The sequence below is a fragment of the Simochromis diagramma genome, unplaced genomic scaffold, assembly GCF_900408965.1.
Source record: "Simochromis diagramma unplaced genomic scaffold, fSimDia1.1 OVJJ01000321.1, whole genome shotgun sequence".
In the NCBI taxonomy this organism is placed as follows: Eukaryota; Metazoa; Chordata; class Actinopteri; order Cichliformes; family Cichlidae; genus Simochromis; species Simochromis diagramma.
Genome location: NW_024386772.1, coordinates 3,963,160 through 3,984,734, shown reverse-complemented (window position 1 = coordinate 3,984,734; position 21,575 = coordinate 3,963,160). Strand labels below are relative to the sequence as shown.

The following is a 21,575-nucleotide window of genomic DNA, read 5'->3' as shown; positions in this document are numbered from 1 at the left end:
TGGAAACATATCAACTTTTTAAATAAAATAAGTATAGGTACCAAAAATACAAAACTGTGTGCTCACTTGGTGTTGACGTCCAAAGACATTATGGAGCAAAATTTAAACATCATTCCACCCATGTTTCTTCTTGGACACTCCCCTTTGTCTGTGATTGGCCTGAAATCACTTGACCATATCAGCCCATCCTTGTAGATGTTTAACTTTCATATATCTTTGTGAATGTAGATGACTGTTTTTTTTTCCGACTTTGTACCCGTCCTATGTAAAATGTTGTCTATAACATCTTAAATAAGATTGGTTTTGATGATGTGCTCTGATAAGACAAAAAGTCAAATATGTTGGTCGAGTAATTGAAGTCTAGCTGGAGTTTTGACCTCTTAAGGCCTCTGCACACAGGCCTAGATACTGGTCGGTGATCACCTGGCAACCACAAGTCGCTAGGGAAAAATGTATAACAGCTGACTGGATGGCGACTGGTCGCTGTCAGTAGATGAAATAGATTTCAAAGAGAGTGCAGAACCAAAAACCTCCATGTGATGGCTTTGGTAGCCAGCAAGTCACTGTGGTTTGTATCAAAGATGCCAACTTATCTGCAAACGCTTGCCAACTACTCACCAGGCAGTAGTGAAAGGGCAACGCAAACGGGAAAGTGAAAAATGTCAAAGTAAAACTTGTGACTTACTGCTGCAACCAGTACATTTTAAAAAGTCCCATTTTCGCTTTGAAGGCAAACCAGCTTTATTTCTGATTTGCATTCCACTTTCCACAGTTTCACCACCATTTAACTGCTAATTCTCCAGAGGACTGGTAATGAACTAATCATTTGATTCAGGTGTGTTGACCCAGGGTGAGATCTAAAACCTGCAGGACGCCAGCACTCGAGGCCTGGAGTTGCCTACCCCTGCACTAGACTTTAGGCCTGCATGACCGAATCTTTAGCTACTCATTTCACCTACCAGCAACTTCCAACAACCACTGACTAACCAGTTTTCCCTGCAAACAGTGGTTGCCTCGGGGTTGTAAAGTAATCTCTACGCCTACTAGGACTGAGGCCTAAGATAACAATGCAATCATGTTATCACATAGTTCATGTCATACCATGATATTGCAGCCCAGCAGGAAACTAACAGAGTATGTCTGTAATTTCAGTTCCCCTGTTTTAGTCATCGAAGCAGGTTAAATCTTCCTAACATTGACAGATACTGTCAATATTAAAAAACAGCCACCTTGGATATGGTTGAAAAACTCTAAACCAGTATGAAAATGATTATTAACAACATAAAGCACTGTGCTGAGCAGACATGGTACACACTCTAACTGAAAGTGTTTTCACTGATGTGTCCATTTTCCCCATGCAGTCCTCAATCATACGCAGGCTCTAAACTGGCTATTTGAGAACCACTGCTTTAACATGCCCAGGGGAAACTGTATTTGAAATGACCACAAAAAACAAAAAAAAACAACACCCAAAACAAAACAAATTAATTAATTAACACCACTTTACCAGTATCACAGAAATAAGTTGCCTTCTGTGTAGTTTTAATAAGCAAAACAGTAGTGTGTGACCTTTTCTGTCATTGATGGGAATGGCAGCTGAGAACCATTTCCAAATTATCCCATCTATCGGAATTGAACGCCTCCAAGCTTATTACCCGCTATTATCAATTCTGGCATGTTTTTGTCGTTATACAACAATGACGTCAAACTAATAGTCGAGCTTTTACACACCTGAGTCATATACAGGCCTGGTTTTTTTTTCCTACACTGTGTTCAGACTCTAAATAATAAGCAGCTGCACTGATACTGGAAATCTGTGAAGGCAATATATTTTTCTAAAAGAAAATGATCAAGGATCAAACCTATCAGCAGAACTGTTATAGCTAATATCCCCAAAGATCTATATATATTTTAATCTACACATTCTGTTCAACAGAAGACTTTTACATATATAATGCCTGCAAGCATGTCCAGCTCCATTGTTTTTAAAGACTTCACTACTGTACTAAGAGTACTTTTGCATGATTCACAGTTCAGAATGATCATTATTTATCCTACATCCTCTCCCTTTAATTTGTCCTTCTTCTGATTGGCTGTGCCTCATAAACATCAGGTGGATGGGGGTTGTGTGCTCACAACCAGATGTGTGCCTGATGTGACTATTTTAGGGACCTTTGGCTCAATGAAATTAAAAACATCAACTAGCAGAAAAAAATGGTTTCAAACGAAATGTTTGGAGCAGTCTGAAATTTCAGCACCAACTGTTACTTATACATACGCTCACCTCATTATTTGCAAATTTGACCATGTTCATATGCAGAAAAAGGTCGATTTTTAGGGATAAAGGAGTGTTAACAGTTAAATATTAAGAGCGACAAAATTCTAACTCATCTGTAAAACTGCCAAACAAAAAATATCCCAAATATTAGAGTTTTATAGGAGTACTTATACTTGCCAAGCCTCATGCGGAAAGACATTATGCACATTAGTTTGACGCGACTTCAGTGTGATGTGAAAAATATATAAATGATATAATTTTCATGAGCAGTAATGCAGTACTAAATGTAGACTCCTATGAAACATAGATAAACTTGATGCCTTCAGGTTCTTGTTAAAACCTCAAAAAATGTCAGATATTACAATTTATTGCCAAACTGCAGCGTCTGTATTTAGTCCAAACTAAGAATCATAATGATAAAAGCATAATGTGACTGTGACAGCCAACTGCTGCACGTCACTATTATCACAAGTGATTGCAGAACACCCACTTTAATGCAATAAATTGAGAAGTGTCAATGAAGAAAAACAAATAGTCATCTCCATTTGTATCCAGATAAAAATATTTTTGTTCCCTAACAGATGCATCCTGTTACATAAACCAGCAAAGCAAATAGAGGGCTGCGAAAAATCAGTGGATTATTTTAGAAAATGACAATAATACAGAGCAAGAATTACACATGGTAATCTAAGTTATGACAGGCAGATTACACCCCTGTAACAACTGTAACAAACCAGCATCAATTCATCTTTAGCTGAACATGTAATTATGGAGGAGTGAAAGATAACTGCGCTAGCAACTCCGTGTGTAAGAGGATAGTGTTGTCACGATACTAGAATTTCAAACCCAATTTCAAAACCATTTTCAGTACCAAAAACAACAAAATATAAAATATGAAAAAGAGGCAAAATTTCAAACACTCAAACTGACGTCAGATGCTGCTCACATGGAGTTGTCAAGGTAGGCTGCCACTGTTTCTTTCTAGTTGTTGGTTGACTTCTCTCAGCATCTATCTGGGACTTTAGGAGGGAAGTTACACCTTTTAGACTCAAATAATTATGTTATCCTGTTAAATTAACATAATCTATGGGCTGGACTGATAATGTTTGCTTCCTGGCTCCCACATTAACATTATGGTTTTGTTATTAGCTGTAGCTGCTAACTGCTGCCTTAATGATAACGAATTATAACAGATGGCTAATGTTGCTCCTGCCAGCTTAACACTTATGAGTTTAACATTGTTGAAACTGGAGCTATGCTGACCTCTCACGTTGTCTCAAAAAGTGTCGGTCAGTGTGGTGACTGCTGCTCATGTGTTCAGCTGCTAGTGAGGGGAGGGGCTGTGTGCCTGCCTGTTGGTATTGATACTGTTGCAAATGAGCATCGAATCCAATAGTAATTTGTATCAATTGTATCCATTTATTTGACAATCCTATATTCAGTTGTCCATAAAGTGTATTTCCTTACATCTCAATGGTACCTCCACCTAAAATGGGATACAAACACATTTCTGTTAAAAAAAAAAATCACTGAATTGTTTCCTGTTATCCATTTTAAACTCTTAACCTCCACCTGGTCACCAGTGACCCCAGAGTTTGTGATGGTGACACGGTTAGGTTTACATCTACCCCTTTATTTCAGTTTTTAAAAATCTGTTTAGCATATTCAGTCATGTAGATGTAAAAAAAAAACTGTAAAAAATCTGTGTTAGAAATCTGATTTAAAAGGTAGAATTGTATAGTTTCTGAATCTTTTTTTGTTTAGCATGTGGCTAAAATGCAACTCTAACCCTCCCTTACTTTAGGGGTGGACAATTAATTTGCCCAAGGGGTCACATAAAAACTGGGACTGTTGTGGAAGGCTGCACCAATAAGATGGACTCAGTTCTGGTCAATAATAATTTTATATCTGTATAAAGTTGTTGGTGTGGACCTCCATAATGGTCACAGTTTCTCATGAGGCTTCTTGCAAAAATTAATTGTCCACCTTTGCCCTACATGGTTCACTGGTTATCCATCTGATGCCTGAGAGAAATAACGTGTTTTGCTCAGTTGTTTTATAGATTGTGGTCACAGTTTTATTCTGTATTGTCTGTCTTTACAAAACACTTATAATTATATTTATTCACATGTCCCAATTATAATACAGCATACACCTTCACACATATACATATTTAAAAAGAAATTTCCGATATAGTATGCTGGGACCAAATATGTTCACATGATGCATATAAAGACGTGAACCAGTATCAATTTGTGCATCATGGAAACATGTCTGCTTCAGTTGGAAATATTCCACCTCTATCGCACACAGACCTCATACTCATCCAAACACACCCATCCAATTTGGTGGTCAGTTCATGCTGACAAATTTCCAAACACTCTGTCAGATCTTTCAGTGCCTCCACCAGCTGACTGCTGGACTATAGTGCAAGCAACAAAAAGCAAAACTTCCCTTTGTGTTTGTTTGAACCTAACTTTTAATTGTAAATGACATAGTACCTTTTACTTTTTGAGGATTACTTTTTTTCATTGACTTCAATCCAGGGCATGCAGATGCAATGATTAATGTTTGTTTCAGCAAAATGGCACATTATTGTTTTTTGGATTGAGCTGATGATGGCAGTAACTCATGTATAAATAAAAATACAAAAAACAATATTTATTATAAGTGCCAGTATTCTGTTTATTATATTTGTTAAGAGTGAGCAACGGATACAGTGTTCCAGATGTACTACAACTTTGTTTCTTTTAAAGAAACCAGTTCAACTTTGCTCATGCACATTGTACACTGACCAAAAAAATATGATGATACACGCACTGAACACGGCATAGTCTGACCCCATCACAGAAATGTCACACACATAAACAGCCACATGGAGTCAGAGTTGACATGCTATAGTGTGACCTCCTGCAAGAAATTCTACACTGAGCTAAAAAAACTACAAAAAAAGGAAAGCGAGGGCAGCGTGAAACCCAGAAATGCTGAACCAAGTCCTCCTCTCCAAAACAGCTGGGAGCAACTAACGCTCAGCTCAGAAACACTGGGAAAAGGTTTTAGTGTAACCCCCCCACCTACCCCTCCAAAGGAAAAAAAAAAGTGCAGTTTGCATTGCTCTGTAAATCGCTGAGAGACATTTTGATTAGCTGCTGGCTTTGGCTTCTCCCCTCAGCGCGCAGGAATTCAGTGTATCAACACACTTAACAACCTTAAATACGGATTAATTGTTCACAAAATCGGCGTCCCGACTAGGCAGAGCCACAGAACGGACAGTAATAAGTGGATTTCATTTGAAGTAGGGAGGTGGCGTAGTGAATGTGACGATGTTAACATTAAAAAGACTTTTATCCCAGCATGTAATGACAAGTGGTATGAAGCCCCCAGTTAGAGATTTGAACATGTGGGGTAGGTAATGTAATGTCTGTTAATGGGAGTGCTTTAGCAGGGTGGTGAACACAGTGACTTTTAATCTGGAGCTCTATGCCCCCTCTGAAGGGGAGGAGGTCCCCGCTCTTGTAGGAGCAATTCTGAATAGATCAGGGCTCCTCTCTGCATTCAGCATCCTAATGAGAGTAACACCGTGTCTTTGGACATTTTGAGTAGGAGGGCGAGGTAGGAGACGGATGTGGTGCAGAGGGGGCTGCAGTATATCCTATTTGACAAGGATGAGTGGTGATTAAAATGTGGAACGCTGAATGCTCCAGTTTAAGAATAACCTAATCAGGCTTTTATGCTCTTTTCTAAAAATAAGCGCTTATTGTAATAATACTCCGATAACCAAACGGAATCATTTATTGCAGCAAACTACACCAAATTGCGAGAGCGTAACATCATCTCAGACTGCATGTCCTGTCATGAGATCACATTAAGGAGTTTATTGAATAGGGAGAAAATGGGTTTGGGGGGGTGGGGGGATTATTATTGTCTAATTAATAGTTTATCACACCACCATAAGCTCTATTGACCTTCTGTAGGTTACGCCAAAGAGCACAAAATTACAGTTTAGCTCAAGTGGAAACAAGACATTATAAGACATAAAAAGTGAATTCACTACCATTGATATTATAAAAATGTCATATTTATTACAACTCCTATCCTGATGCAGTCAGGCTCTGAAAAGCCTCTTCAGTGGCATCATTGTCACATCTTAAAAAAATACAGCCTACTTAGCTTTGAGAGTCTTATTCATTTGTGTGTGTGCGTCTTTAAAATTAGTCCTTAAATGTAACAACAGGCTGCCTGCAAGGCGTTTATCTTAGATATTGCTAAAGATAAGACAGTAACAGAGTGACTTGAAGCATGACAACTATAAAATATCACTCTACACACCTAAATTTAGACAATAAAAGGCAATCATATTAATTACAGATATGAGCTCTTTCCCTGTAAAGGTTAGGGGTTGTCGAAGAGCAAAGTAGGACTGTAGCTGTTTTATCTATTAATAAATTAAAGTATTACTTTTCAGAGATATATTTAAAACAGTGTACCCTGTTTTGTGTATTTATTGTAGTTTTTATATTTTGTGTGTTCTGTATTATATGAGAATGAAAACTGTATTTTTTTTTAACCCATTGCATGTTAAAAAGCTCAGCTAAGGACAAAGGTTAAATAAATGTAACTCAACTGGAACACAAATAACAGGAGTGAAAATGAAAACGGGTCAAAATTAATACTGCCTTGTGTATTTAGTTAAACCAGAAATCAGTTTTATTATTTGACGATGGAAATTGTTAGAGCCAATCCATAGAAGAATATTTTCGGTACTGTTTGGTTTATTGTGTTACATGTTTGATTTGTATAAGATGTTATGAGGAAAATATATACTGTGTGTTTAATTTGTGTTGGGTAAGATGAGCACTGTATGCCGTACGTGTGGTAGTGGAATAGAATGAGCCAGCACAGCATTGGAAATGTGCGCTGTTGCAGCAAACAGTTTTTTGACTATGACATTGTGATATGATAGCTTTGTTTGTATGTATGAGTCAGAAATAAACCTGGACAGCTCACATTAAGAAGGGGAAGAATTATTTTTTCAAAGCTTGGGACAGAAATTCGCCACTACAGAAATATTAATGAGCTTTTAATCTTTTTGTAATGTAATGTAATTTAATTTTTTTTTATATCTCAAATGATGTGTGAACAAAGTTTTTAAGTAAATATTGATTCTAGCAGAATAGAAACTTGCAGAGAGAGGCAAAGTTTTCTCGACGGAGGAATGGGATGTGGGTTTGGCTAAAGGAGTGCAACATCACATCCGTCTAGCTGACCATACCCCCTTCCGAGAGCGGTCCCGCCGTGTCGCCCCAGCTGATTTAGATGACTTACACAACCACCTTCAAGGACTTCTGGCAGCAGGAATAATAAAAAAAATCAAGGAGTCCTTATGCTTCCCCCATCGTCTTGGCACGAAAGAAAACGGGGCGGTTGCGCATGTGTGTGGACTATCGGACCCTGAATCGCAGAACTGTCCCTGTACTATTCAATACACAGTTCCTCGCATTGACGAGGCGTTGGACTGTTTGTCTGGCAGCAGGTGGTTCTCTGTCTTGGATTTGCGTAGTGGATACTACCAAATTCCCATGGCAGAAGAGGACAAGGAGAAGACTGCTTTCATATGTCCTTTGGGATTCTTTCAATTTGAGAGGATGCCCCAGGGGATAACAGGAGCTCCCGCGACCTTTCAAAGAGTAATGGAGAAAGCAGTGGGAGACATGCACATGATTGAGGTCATAGTGTACCTTGACGATTTGATCGTGTTCGGAAGAACTTTGGAAGAACATGAGCAGAGACTAATCAAAGTTCTTGACAGACTGGAAGAGACTGGCCTAAAATTGTCCATTGACAAATGTCAGTTCTGCAGGCCACAGGTGACATATGTTGGACACATAGTGTCAGAGAAGGGTACCGTGACAGACCCAAGCACGACCCAAATACATTCTCTTACAATCGTACCTGTTTTGGCATTCGCAGACCCAGCCAAGCCCTATGTGTTACACATAGATGCTAGCCTTCAGGGTTTGGGTCCTGCGCTTGCCTTTGCTAGCTGAAAGCTTAGCTCGTCAGAGAAAAACTACCCCGTGCACCAGCCTGAATTTTTGGCAACATACGATTTTGCTCTCCAGTATCAACGTAGAAGGAGCAATATTGATGCTGACATGTTATCACGCAATCCCTTAACAATGGAGAACACTGACTGGAAAACCGTGCCCTTGGACAGTGTCAAAGCTCTGTGTAAGCTCCTGTAGGAAGCTGGCAGGAGGAGGGATATTCAGCTTTGCCGAGTCTTTAGGGGTTTCCTCCGAGGCACTCCCAGAGTGTTTTGTTTTCCCCACTCATCTGGACTATGGGTGTTTGACCCAGATAAACCCAGCAAAGCCGAGCTTATCAAATCACAAGACAATGATTCAGTGATTGCTCCCGTAAAGAAATCCATTAATGGAGAGATTCCCTTTTCTTTCGACAAAGATGCTAATCCAGAAGCCACGTTGCTTCAATGATAGGCCAACAAGTTGGTAATCACTGATGGAGTACTCTACAGAAAAGTACAGAGACAACCTTGGAAGGAAATACAGCAGCTTGTACTACCCCGAGAGGATGTTGCCATGGTGCTTAGATCGCTTCATGATGAGCCAGGTCACCTGAGGGTTGACAAGACTGTGGAGCTCATACGATATCAATTCTTCTGGCCTAGGGTGAGTGGTACATCAGGAATTGTGGAAGATGTGTTGCGCGCAAAGCACCTACACCACGAGCTGCACCATTGAACCAGATCACCAGCAGTGGGCCTCTAGATCTTGTGTGTATCAATGTTCTATCCCTAGAGCCAGACTCCCAGGGATATGCTAACATTCTGGTGGAGACTGATCATTTTACCAGGTAGGCACAGACTTTTCCAGCTAAAGACCAAAAAGCCTTTACGGTAGCCAAGACCCTCTGTAAGCAGTGCATTATGGACTTCCGGCATGAATACATTTGGACCAGGGACGTGATTTCGAGAGTAAGCTGATTCAAGATCTTCTAAGAGTGTAAGGAATCTGAAATCCCGGACAACCCTTTATCATCCCCAAGGAGATCCACAGCCGGAGAGATTTAACCGGACGTTACTTTCCATTGTGGCAACCTTGGATCCCAAGAAGAAATACATGTGTAATCATTCCATCAGTCATGTAGTACACATGTACAATTGCACACAGAATGAAGCAACCGGGTACTCACCCTACTTGCGTATGTTTGGTAGAGAGGCCCTGTTGCCCATGGACATCTGTTTCACATTCAAGGATGAGACACAAAGATGCTTGACGGATCACAGATACATAATTAAACTGAATTGCAACAAGCTTACCGCCTAGCAGCACAGACTGGTGAAATCCAAGACTGCTTTCACAAAGGACATAGCCCAACGTATAGCACCTCCAGTTTTTTCATCATTGGAGACCTCCATGATGTGATGCAGATGGCAGAAAGCAGATAAAACCACAAATCTGTAGTAGACAGTTCAAGAAAGTAATTATTAATCTACACAATAACTCAACTATATAGCTTTTTGAAGAAACAGTAACAATAAGTTAAAAATAGTTTTATTTACCTGCATTGCTCAAGAACAGTTGCCAGCTTTTGGAGTATTACCAGCTCTGATGGAGTTTGTGCTTTTGTTTGTCTAAAGCAACAAAAACAGCCTCTTGATTCTTTAGTAGACGAGAAACCATATCCAGCGTTGAATTCCACTGTGTGGAAACATCCTGTATGATTGGTTCTTTCTGTTGCCCCAGTCTTGTTTGCTCCTGGTGTAGTTCCTCCATATTAGCAGGGCTGTCTGTAATGCATCTAATTTTGCTTGCTTCTATCTTCTACCACTGATAGTGGTCTACAGTCCAGAGCAATCCATTTTGTGAGAGAATTTGTAAGTTTGTCCAATGTTGACTTACTAATTTTGGTCCTGAAGCCAGTTATTTGGGCTGCCGAACTGGCACTGCTAGTGCTAACAGTTCCCACAGTTTCTGTGCTCGCTGCAACATGTTTTGCATTTAGATGGTGACGTAAGGTTGAAGTGCTTCGATGGTATGCCAACTCCTTTTTTGCACAGTTTGCACAAAATCACACTTTTATCAAGGCTTCTGTTGGGTAGTCTTTTGAAATTAAACTTGCCTCTGGTCAGTCCTAGCAATACGCTTTGTTCTGATTCTTTGTAGCTCTGATGGGTGCATCGGTAAAATCGGTATACCAGGAAGTCGTGCATTGACAAAAGTTCCCCTTTGCTTGGAATGCAAAGTGTGATTAAATGTGTTATTTTTTTAACGCACTATTTTTAATTGCAATTAACGCATAAATTTGAGAGGTGTATTGGATTTGCTTAAATAACTGTGGTATCATTTGTGTTAATAAGGGTGTGTTTTGTACATTATTTATCCTGCCCTTAGGTTCACTAAACTAAACTAAACTAAACTTTTTGTGCTAAAGAGTTGTCTAGGGTTGCTTCTTTTTTTAATAATAATAATAATAATGGATTGCATTTATATAGCGCTTTTCGAGAACCTCAAAGCGCTGTACAACTCCACTATTCATTCACTCTCACATTCACACACTGCCACATTTAAATGCCAAAAATTACTTTTTTCCCTGCACTTTGTTATTTTTACCAACTCATCCAAACCTGAGAAATCAGTGGAACTAAGCAAATTTCAAAAACAGCAAATATACCCCCTCCACACCCTTCGACTACAAATTTCCTAGACCTCTTAGTTTTTTGTTTTTTTTTTATTAATCAAAATCTGACAGTCTAAGTGAAACTAAGCAGAGGACATACATATAGTCAGGTTATATTTTATAGTTTTGGATCTTTCTTTGATTTCTATCTGTTTCTCTTACACAGTTAGCTACTATGATTCTATTTGATGATAATTAAAACATGAAATCCCAAATAAGATAAGCGACCCCTATATACTGCCCACTCCTCATTAAGGGGTTAATTAAACTGGAGTACATTATGATTAGCTAGCAAGCCGAAAAAATGATTTGATTTTGACTGTAAAGCATAAAGAAGTCCTTTGACATTAATTCCGTGTACCTCATAAGGACTGATAAGATTACATATCTCGGGATGCCGATGAATGTACTTCCATGTTTGTCTTTGCAGATGCATATCTCAGCTTCAGCGTGCTTTGGGCTTGTTTCATCTGTGATAATAGGAATTTGCTCTCGAAACCAAATTCTCCACCTTCTCTCCCACTCACAGTCTCCCTTCTCTCCTATTACAACATACCAGCCATTTAATGATATCTGCTATCAAACACGTATTGACTCAATCTAATTCGAATATGTTGCTCCATAAGCCGAAATCATTACATGCAATATCAGAGAGTAAAAACTCAATACAGTATAGAATGGTGGTGTTTTTGCTTGAATGTAGCATAGTGCTGTAATACACCCCTGTCCTTAAGTCCCTGTTGAGGGGATGGGGGATTTATTGACTGGTTTAATTGATTCACCTGTACTAACATCTAACGTCTCTGAATATTTCAATAACCCGGGGGCCTCCTTCCCCTGGGAGCCAGACATGAATCAGGTATAACAGAGACAACACAAAGGGCGTTAGTATGCTATTAGTCACACTCCTTACAGTGTGTGTTTGTGTGTGTGTGTGTGGGCAAGTGACGTCAGGGCTTCATTCACCAGCAAGGCCAGTGCTCGTCCGGCTTTCTTTCATTGCCAGAGGGTGGGAGGGTAAACACAGTGGATGAGGCCGACAGAAGGAAGGAAGTGGGAGAGCATGGGGCTTCCTCTCTCCCATCCAGCACAATGTAACACAGCAGCATCACCCCCTCAGCGCCCCCACCATTTAAAAACTATTCACAAGTACCTTCTGTCATAGCCCCATATTCCCATACCCAACCCCCCTGCTCCATCATTAAAAAGAGAAAGCCCTGTGCGTGACTCGGCTACTTCTGCGGAATAAAACTCTCTCTCTTAGCCCCGCTCCCCCTTCTTTTTTTTTGTTTTCCATTAAATCAGTGCTCCTGTGTCCTGATGCAGAATTCCCCCTTTCATTTTTTTAAAAGCCCCCTGGTCTTTCATCCCAAAGTCAATTTTGCCTGGCAGTTAGTCAAATGCTTTAAATGTGTATAAGTGCCTGTGAAGAGGGTAAGCTTTAAGTGTGATAGACTACCCTGGGACCAAAGCGGGGCTGGGAGTGAAGGAAAAATGAGGCTAGATGAACATGAACAGACTGGGCTAAAAATTAATGCTGGTTGGTAGCAGACTGTGGAAGGTCTGGATGGGATTATAATGGGCTGATTATGGTGAAACTGTCTCTGTGGCGGGATTACCATTTGACATTATGGCTGGCTGCTGAAACAAGTGAAATGTGTTTCCCCGCATTCAGATTTTTAATATTGCAACTCTTTTTTTGTTGTCGTTTTACTTTGGCGGTACGGTTTATATTTAGATTGACCTCTGTATACTCGGATGCTTTTCTGCACGAGTTGCTTTCCTCGGTCGGGATAAACGAGACAATGCAGGCTGAGTGAGAAGTGCCTGCTAAGTGAAAATTTAGTGGTTGTTTTATGTTAACCAGCAGACACTGGGGGTAATCATATTAGCGCTGATTTATCACATCCTAAATTTGTCTGCTTCTTATGAGCTGTGCAGCACAGAGATCACACTTGCGATAGACCAGCACGGCCTCGACCCGCCTAGGCCTGAAGAAACGATCGTCTAGGAAAGTGAAGACCTCGCTCCAGCCTCCTATTTGATTGTATTGCGATCTGTCATATTCCCTTCTAATAAGACGCAGTGAGATGAGACTGATTTGGTTTGGCGCTGTGTGTTCAAATGCAGTTCACTGGAGGGGCCGGCCTCTTTTGGATATCTGAGTCACTTTAAGAAATTATGATTGAGCTGATCTGGTATTTAGACATTTGTCTCCTGGTCAAATCACATTTATATGATGAGAAAACTGCCACGTCTCTCTGGTAGACAGCTGGATGCTGCATGCACTCACTTGTGAAAGACTGGATTTTGACTACTTTACACGCTAATTCACACATTTTTTATTCAAACAGCTTCAATAAGTGACTTTATATTAATTACAGACAGTAATTTGAAAGCAGTAACTGATTAATCTGCACAGTATGTATTATTTATTGAAAGACAGTTTCATTTAGCTCCTTTTGTTAGTCAGCAGAACCTGGCAGTTGCATTTTAAGACCTCCGAACCTTCCAAATAGTCATAGGCAGCTTGTATTAAATGTTTAGAAATAACAAGAAAGACACTGTGGCATAAGAAGCAGACAGCCCCACAGACTGGAAGGATTTACTGACTCTGCAGCAACAGCTATCTAAACTTTGATGACTACAGTATTGCAGTTTTCCAACATCAGAGTCGCCAACTCTGAACCAATCTGTCAAAAAAAGAAAGCCAAGCTAATATCAACCCTCCATATAATACTAGTTGGTGAGGCAATTCAGTTTAATTCAGTGCAATTGTATTTATGTAGCATCTCCAATAAGGAGCAAGAAAACACCTTCACACACGCCCCTTCTGGTTCTCTACGTATATATGACCCTGACCGGTTCTACTAGCTGTTCGTTCTCATTTTCGTGGCCTATCCACCCTCCCCTTTTCTATTCATTCACTTCTCTTTAGCAAATGGGGGCCTGCCTGGCCCGTGAGCCGCTGCTAGTCCCCTCTGAGGCCTTCCCCAAACCGCAGCCTCAATTCACATTCAAGCCATGCCATTATCTACTAGAAATGCTTTCAAACCTAAAACGAGGATGCAGTCCCAGCTAGTGAAATGTCAGTTTTATCCCTAAACAATATTAAACAAACACGAAAAGCAAACAAGATAAAAAAACAACAACCATCAAACATCCCCGTATGAGGAAGCACTTGGGGACAGTGGGAAGAAAAACCTCCTTTTTAACAGGAAAAAACCTCCATTAAGTTTATAGTATAAGATGGTGCCTTCATTGTGAAGCCTGGCGTGTGGCATTTTGGGCGGTGCCAAGCTAGCGGCTAACCCTAATTAGCATATGTAGCTTGAAAGGTACCTCACAAAGACACAGAAACCTTGTAATTAATGCAAATATGATATGATAGTATGGTTAGCACTGTTGCCTCACAGCATGAATGGCCTGAGACTTCACCATATGGCCGGGTCCTTTCTGTGAGGCGTTTGCATGTTCTCTCCGGGTGCTCTGGCTTCCTCAGTCCAAAGACATGCAGTTAGTGGGATTAGGTTAATTTATGGTTCAAAATTGCGCCTAAATGTGAATGGAAGTGTGAACGGTTGTCTGTCTGTCTGTGTAGCCCTGTGATAGACTGGCGATCCATCCAGGGTGTACCCCGCCTCTCAGATAAGAGGAAGAGAATGGATGAAAAAAATAAGACTTGAAAACATTCACACATTTTGGATAGACTGTTGCACAGCAAGCTGGATAATTTGTCAAATAGCAAAACAGCACTGACACCACGAATGCAGTGAGATAGTCGAGATTAGTGACAGAAATTAGCTAAATTCAAGCCTAGCAGACAGGTAGTAGCTGAAGCCCTTAATTAAACATACCTTAAAGCCTTAATACATTAAAAAATGATAAACCTACAGATAACAAGACATGGGAAATTGGAAATAGTGAACACAAATATTTTTTGGTACTACGCTCGCAACATGTTTGTTTCTGCTGTAAACAAACATGCTGAGAACATTTTAACATGAGAATCTGTGAGGACTGAGTCGCTTTTGGAGCCATTGTCAGCTTCTGCTTTGTCTTCATTTTTTAATCTCAAAGGTTGCAGCTTTGGAAACCTAGGAAACAAGCTGAAAAAATGCAATGTGTCGGAGTGCTATTTTGGAATAATAACTTCCACAACTTATTATACTTTAAAGAAAGGATGCGTGAGTTTAAAGAATATTTTAAACCAGATCTTAAGAACATCAAGTTCCAAGAAATATCTTAGTGATTCCCAAACTGTAATCCAGGCCACTGTACTGTTTAAGGTGTCAGCAGTGATGGCCTGCTTTATGATAAACCAATTTAATTATATTTGTTCCTAAATCTTAGCTCATTGTAATTTAAATATGTATTTATTACATTGCAAAAGTATTTAGTCTTGGGTGTTAAACAAAACACTGTTATCAGTCACATTCTCTTTGAAGCTGTATTGTCATGGGAGAAAAGAAGAAACCCAGTGAGTTGACCAGCATGTCTTAAAAACGGAGCTCAAAAGACTCTTCGAAAAGATGAGGGCGAGAGGGGATGATCCTCTGTTGCACAAAGACTTTGCTTTCCCCCCAGAGACTTCGCCCCCTAGCGATGCCTCGGGGTGCCAAGACTCGTGTCCTTTTGTGAGGGGACATCCACTCTGCCCTGTTGGCAGAAACTAAAAGTTAGAGGAGAAAGAAGGAGTAAATGAGACAAGAGGTGCATTTGGATGTCTACTCTTGCCCTCCTCATCACCCCAGATCACTAACTCAGAGCCAGTTGTTAGCAATTAGACTACAAGCATTTTTCCTGTTTGCAGACAGTCTTGTGTGCTGCAAAATCTACAAATTTTTACTGAAATCATTGTGTTCTGTTGTAGGTTACGAGGGGGGATATTGATGTAATTCAGATAGAAGAAGCCAATTTTTCTTACAGTTGTGTTTTTCTCAGGGTGATAAAGCCTCTGAACTGAGTTACAGGAGAGCCCTGGACACAAAATAACGACAAAAACGAAACTGCTTTCTGGGGAATCCGGTCAATGAATTCAGTTCGGATTAAAAGATTCAGGCAGTGTAGCTGATCAATATGTGCATTGATTAGAAAAGCTTTGTCATATTCATCATCTCAGACATCTTAGACGGCTAACTGAATTTTAATAAAAGGTAAATTGATTAGATTGATTCATTAAATTGACTGAATCGGCGGCAGCCATGAAGCATACCGTCCCTGAAATGATAACAGCATTGCAGGTTTAAGGTAAATAAATTTGCTCTCTGCAGCTTGGAATAAAATCAGATTCAGGTTATTATTTAAAATTTCTTCCTTGCCTCAGAAATTGGGGTGTGTGAGAGCAGATTTTCCACTGTCTTAAAGCCTCACAGGCACAACCCCGTTTGGCAAGATGTCACAGCGATCAGGAAAGGTCATAGCTCTATTCCCACAGCACACAACCAACATGATGAGCTTTCCTCTTTTCTTTTTTTTTCCTCGTGGCTGCATGAGCTGCCATCTTGGTGTGTGCCGAGTCATTATTGATGGGCCTCCATGCTGATGTGCAGACAGGGTTCTGCAGAGAAGGAGTGTGCTCCTGTCTGTCCGACTTGCTGCTTGTTCGACTGTCAGCGCATCTTTCTGGTTGTCTTTCATCCTGTCTCTTTCTTCTTATATCACTTAGAGCAACAGTCCATTATTGGTCAGTATACACTACTAAAGATCACACGTTTCTCGTGGTGAAAAAAGGGGAACGCTTCACTCCCTTTTCTGCTTCTTTCCTCGAGGATTCGATCTGATGGGGGAAAGAACCAGACGGAGATGAAGTGGAGAGTAAAATTATTCAAACTCAATTACCCAAAATTTAGAAGCTGTCACAAGTCTTTATGAAATAAGGTTCACAGGATACATGATTGCAGCGAGGATCAAAAGCATCAAGATGGGGGTCTTTTGACCTTTTCAACTCTACAGAGCCTCTAGCAAGTCGGGCATTAAAAATTCATAGTGGGCAAGCATAGAGTGTGCAGATGCACACAACTTTACTTTAAATTACTGAGAAATGAAATGTGGGATATCCTTTAAGTGTAGAATGGTGTCAGGGTTTATTTGATAGAATCAAAGTTTTGTGCGAACAGAATATACCAATAAAATCAAATATATCAGCTCTTTGTAGCTCGGGGGGAATTTAAAGAGAATACTGAAGGAATACCTGTGATGTATTATGACCCAAAAAAGTGAAATTATTTTACCTGACGTTCCAGTGATCCACTTCCATCCATTTCAATATTATGTGAAAATTGAAAATTAAACTGTTAGCTTCTGTCAAATACTCCCTTCATAATAACTGAAAAGCTAAAAAACTGAAACAGAAACTAAAACTTGGCATTTTTTAAATAATAAAAACTAGACTGAAATGGGCAAAACCATTCTGGAAGCTGAACTGGAATTTAAAGGAGTGAAAAACTAAATAAAAAGAAAAACCATACTGAAAACACAGAGCTATAACTTATGATCATTTTTTTAAACGTCCACCAGAACTATTTGGCAGTTTTGCTAGATTTCTTTCTCCCTTTGCCCGCGTGGGTTTCCTCTGGATTCTCCAGCTTCCTCCCACAGTCTAAAGACATGCATGTTAGATTAATTGGTGATTCAGACTTGGTCCGAGGATATAAATGTGAGCGTGAATGATCGTCTGTCTCTCTGCGTTAGCCCTGTGATGGACACGCATAATGTCCAGGGTGTGCCCGATGTCAGTTAGGATAGGCTCCAGCTGACTGTGACCTCAGCTGGATAAGCAGTTAAGGAAATGGATGGATGGTTAAAGTCCCTAAAACTAGGGTTCAAATCTTAAAACTGCATTAACTGACTGTGCTGAGCAGATGATTTACAGTGGGCATGTTAAAGTATTTTTTAATGTAAGCTGCCCTTTGTGGACAAATAACAAGCTATCAGAGGAGTGACAGCAAACCTAAATAAAGTAAATCTAAAATGTCTCTGAGCTCAGGGGGAGTGGGGAGCTGCATGATAGATTTCTGCAGGTTCTTCATTATGAACAAATAGATTCAAGTTGTCATGTGATCAGCAATGATTTAAAACATGTTAATTGTAGTAGCTTTATTTAGTATTATTCCAAGAACATTTAAAAAATCTTATAAGAAGAAACAAAAAAAGATCTGTGTAACTACAGTAATGTGTGCATGTGAGAAGCTGCTTGGGAAAACAGGCTGTATGTGCCTTAGAAATTCAAAAAAGTTGTTTTCTTTGCGTATGAATGCGATTTATGCACCTGTTAATGTGCCACTACGTCATCGCTCTCAGGGAAAAACGGCCCTGACCTTTGCTCTTGTGATTTGTGGTTGCTTGACATTTGTGGCGACTCGCTGGACGAAGGAAACTGTATCGACATCAGTGCGGCATCGCTGCTACAAACGGTAACCGCGGCCTGCCGTTACCCTACCTCGTGGTTTGCGCAGCGTTGATGTCATTTGCGCTCACGCTTGGTCCATGCCATTTGTATACGTGTGTATAGGGTGCTAATGAGGGAGGACGGGGAGGTGGAGCGGGGTGGATGTGGAATCGGTGGGATACAGCTGGACGGAGTGGGAGACTGTGGTGAATAGGTAACCATGGTAACTCTGTTGGCTAAGATTTGAATGCAGCGAGAGGAATGAGAGAGCAAAAGGAGTGGGGGAGTGGGGGGAGGAAGCTGCAGTGTGTTTGTGTTTGGAAAGAGAAAGAGTGGGGGTTAAGGGTTAATATGCATCATTGTAGCAGGTTAATCTTTCATCAAACTGTGGGGTCAGTGCAGCGTTTACCCCCGCCACTGGACACTACAGTGTGCCACACAGGGGGGAAGAGGGGGGAGAGGGGTGGAGGTCCAGGAAATATGTAGTAGTAGGGTAGAGGAGGAGAAGGAGAGGGTGGAGGGGAGGTGTGAGGCAGCTGGGAAGGGAGGGGGGATGAATGTGAAAGAGTTTGCAAAGAGGAAGAGAGTGTTCCCACTTTTAGAGAATGAGATGGGAGATAGGAGGAAGAAGATATCAGGGGAGATAGAGAGAGGAAGAGGAGAGTGAAGATAAGGAGGGAGGGTTACAGTTAGAGACTATTGTAACATGTGGAAAGTGACAGCAGTGAGGCAGAATACAATCAACCAGCCTCTAACCAGCTGTCAGCTTCAAGCAGCCTCATTCTCCTCGATGGACCCAACATCTGAGCTAGCATCTTAACCTCAGCCCCAGTCACCCACGACTCTCCCCCTCGCGCTCTTTCTTTCTCCCCCCCTTTTTGCACCTTTCCACCCTGCTCTGATGCCGTCTACCTGAAATAGCTCTGGCACTTAAATCTCGCCAAAAGGAGAGGGGAAAAAAAAGGTAGCTGGAAATTAAAATACGTAGAAAGGTGAGAGCTGGTCCAGAAATAGCACTGCGAGTTCCTCTTCATCCATCGGCTGATGACGAGCAGCTGCAGACGAGTGGGACTGTTGCTTTCGCTGCCACCGCTGGTGCCCTGTTCTTTCTGACCAGAGACACCGCCGCCACTGCTGCTGATATGATTTGTCATCGTGTCCTTGTGTGTGTTTTAATGTCATTGAACTTGAGCACACGCATTATTGATCAATCTTGGCCCAGCCAGTCCAAGCCTGCCTCTCCTCCCACTCCCCTGGCACTCAGGAGAAACCTCCCGCTCTGTCCCTCCATCTCTTCCTCTACATCCCCACCTGTTTCAAATTCATCCCTCTGTATTGTCTTTTGCCTCCATCTCTCCTTCACTCTGTTTTATATGCGTCTCTGTGTTGTCATTCCCCTCCCTCCATCTCTGTCTGCTTTATATTCATCTCTCTATTGAGCCTTCCTCCCTTCTCTCCTCTCTCTCTCCCTTTCTCCCTCTCTTGGTGAGTGAGAGATGATTAATATTAATGTCTCTTCTTTTCTTCCTCCCTATTTTCCCTCTTCCACTTTTTTATCTTCTCTTTTTTTTAACAACTCATCTCTTTTCTGCTCTTCCCACTATTTATACCTCTCTCTGGGTCTTTATCCCTCATCATCCCTTTCACTCACCCTTCCCTCCATCTGTCTCCGTCTCGATCTCTTTCTTCCTTTCTGTCTCTCTTTCTCCGGCCCTCTCTCTGCAGCTGTTCAGTATTCATCTATTACTGTAGTGTTGATAATTCCCTTCTCTGCCTGCAGCCATACAGTCATCTATCAGATTAATAATCCTCCTCTCCTTCTCATTCTCTGCTCCCCCCAACATCTCCTTTCTTACTGTGCCAAGTGAGGATGCTCAGCGTGTCAAATGAGTTTGCGTGTCAAAGTCCCATCATTACAACTATCATCATTAATATCTAAGATTGCTGGATGCCCTTATTTAAGGTTATTCAGGTTCTAAACAGCTTGCAGGGAGGGATACAGAGGCGCTCTGCATCTCTGACTTGAACGGCTGCATTTTAGTCCCACCTCTGTGTCTGTGCTACTGCAACAAAACAAAAAAAAGCGCTTACTGATTTCAGTTTGTTTTCAAGGTCTGGATAACTTTAATTAAAGGTGGTAAGTGTTCATGTTCAAACATCAATATATCATTGTCGTATTATTTGTTATACCTTGGAATAATTAGTGCTAACAAATGAGACCACAGCAGAGATGACTGGAAGGCTCTATCTCACACTAGTGGTGTTATTAATGCTTCTCAGAATTAAGACCAAATGTCCCAGAAACCCCACCGCTCCCTAGATCTTGTTTTTCATTCTTTCTGACGTCTACCTTTGCAAAATGTTGTGCTTTTTGTCTCTTTTGCTCCTACAAATCACACATTTCCTGTAAAACCCAACATTGTTATTCACTCTGTAGACAGCAGAAATATTGCAGTTGATGCAGAGAATGGTGTATTGTGTATGTTCCACAGCGTTTTAATAATTAGAAATTGTAGTTAATATCACAGCTTTGAGATTTTAAGTGGAAATTCTTCAATCTGACTAACCATGCATACATTCTTGCATATGTAATTCCTTTCTGATATGGAAACTATTTTGTTTACTTATTTGTTCCTTATGTTGGAAGTAGTGATATAACTGCAGGTTTAATTGGGTTTAATTTAGATGGATTTTAAATAACTTACTTTTAATAATTCAGGTAATTCCCTGAACAGTCAAAAAAGTCTACAAACCAAAGACTGTATATAAAAGATGGATGGAGATGAACATTTTAGAAAACATGCACCTGTTTTAACTAAAAAAAGAAAGAAATTGAGGCATCTGAACATGACTTTACAAACCATTTGTTAATGTCGCTGTGTTTATCTTTGACCTACCAAACTGACAATTTTCCTACCCACTGAAACTACCATTTCTGAAGCAATGTAAAAGCCATAATATACTTCTAAATATACTATCATGTAGTTTATGTTTTGTCCTGTAAATTGTTTAAGGGTCTTTTTCCACTCAACCCAAACTGGTCAGTGCATATGGGTGTCCTTCTCTGACCCACATACTGCTAGAGATTTCATCCTGTTAAAAGGGAGTTCTTCTTCACCACCGTTGCCACGTCTTTGAGGTTTTCTTTCTTTTTCCTTAAATAAAAATGATTTTGGTTCAACTACTCCTTTTCAGATGTCTAAA

At 40.5% G+C, this 21,575-nt stretch overlaps 1 protein-coding gene across 3 annotated transcripts in view; it reads left to right on the top strand.

Annotated features, from left to right (window-relative positions):
* lrrc4ba (leucine rich repeat containing 4Ba) overlaps positions 1 to 21,575 on the top strand; it is a 46,552-nt gene that overhangs the window by 10,863 nt on the left and 14,114 nt on the right. The gene's annotated exons all lie outside the window — the stretch shown is intronic.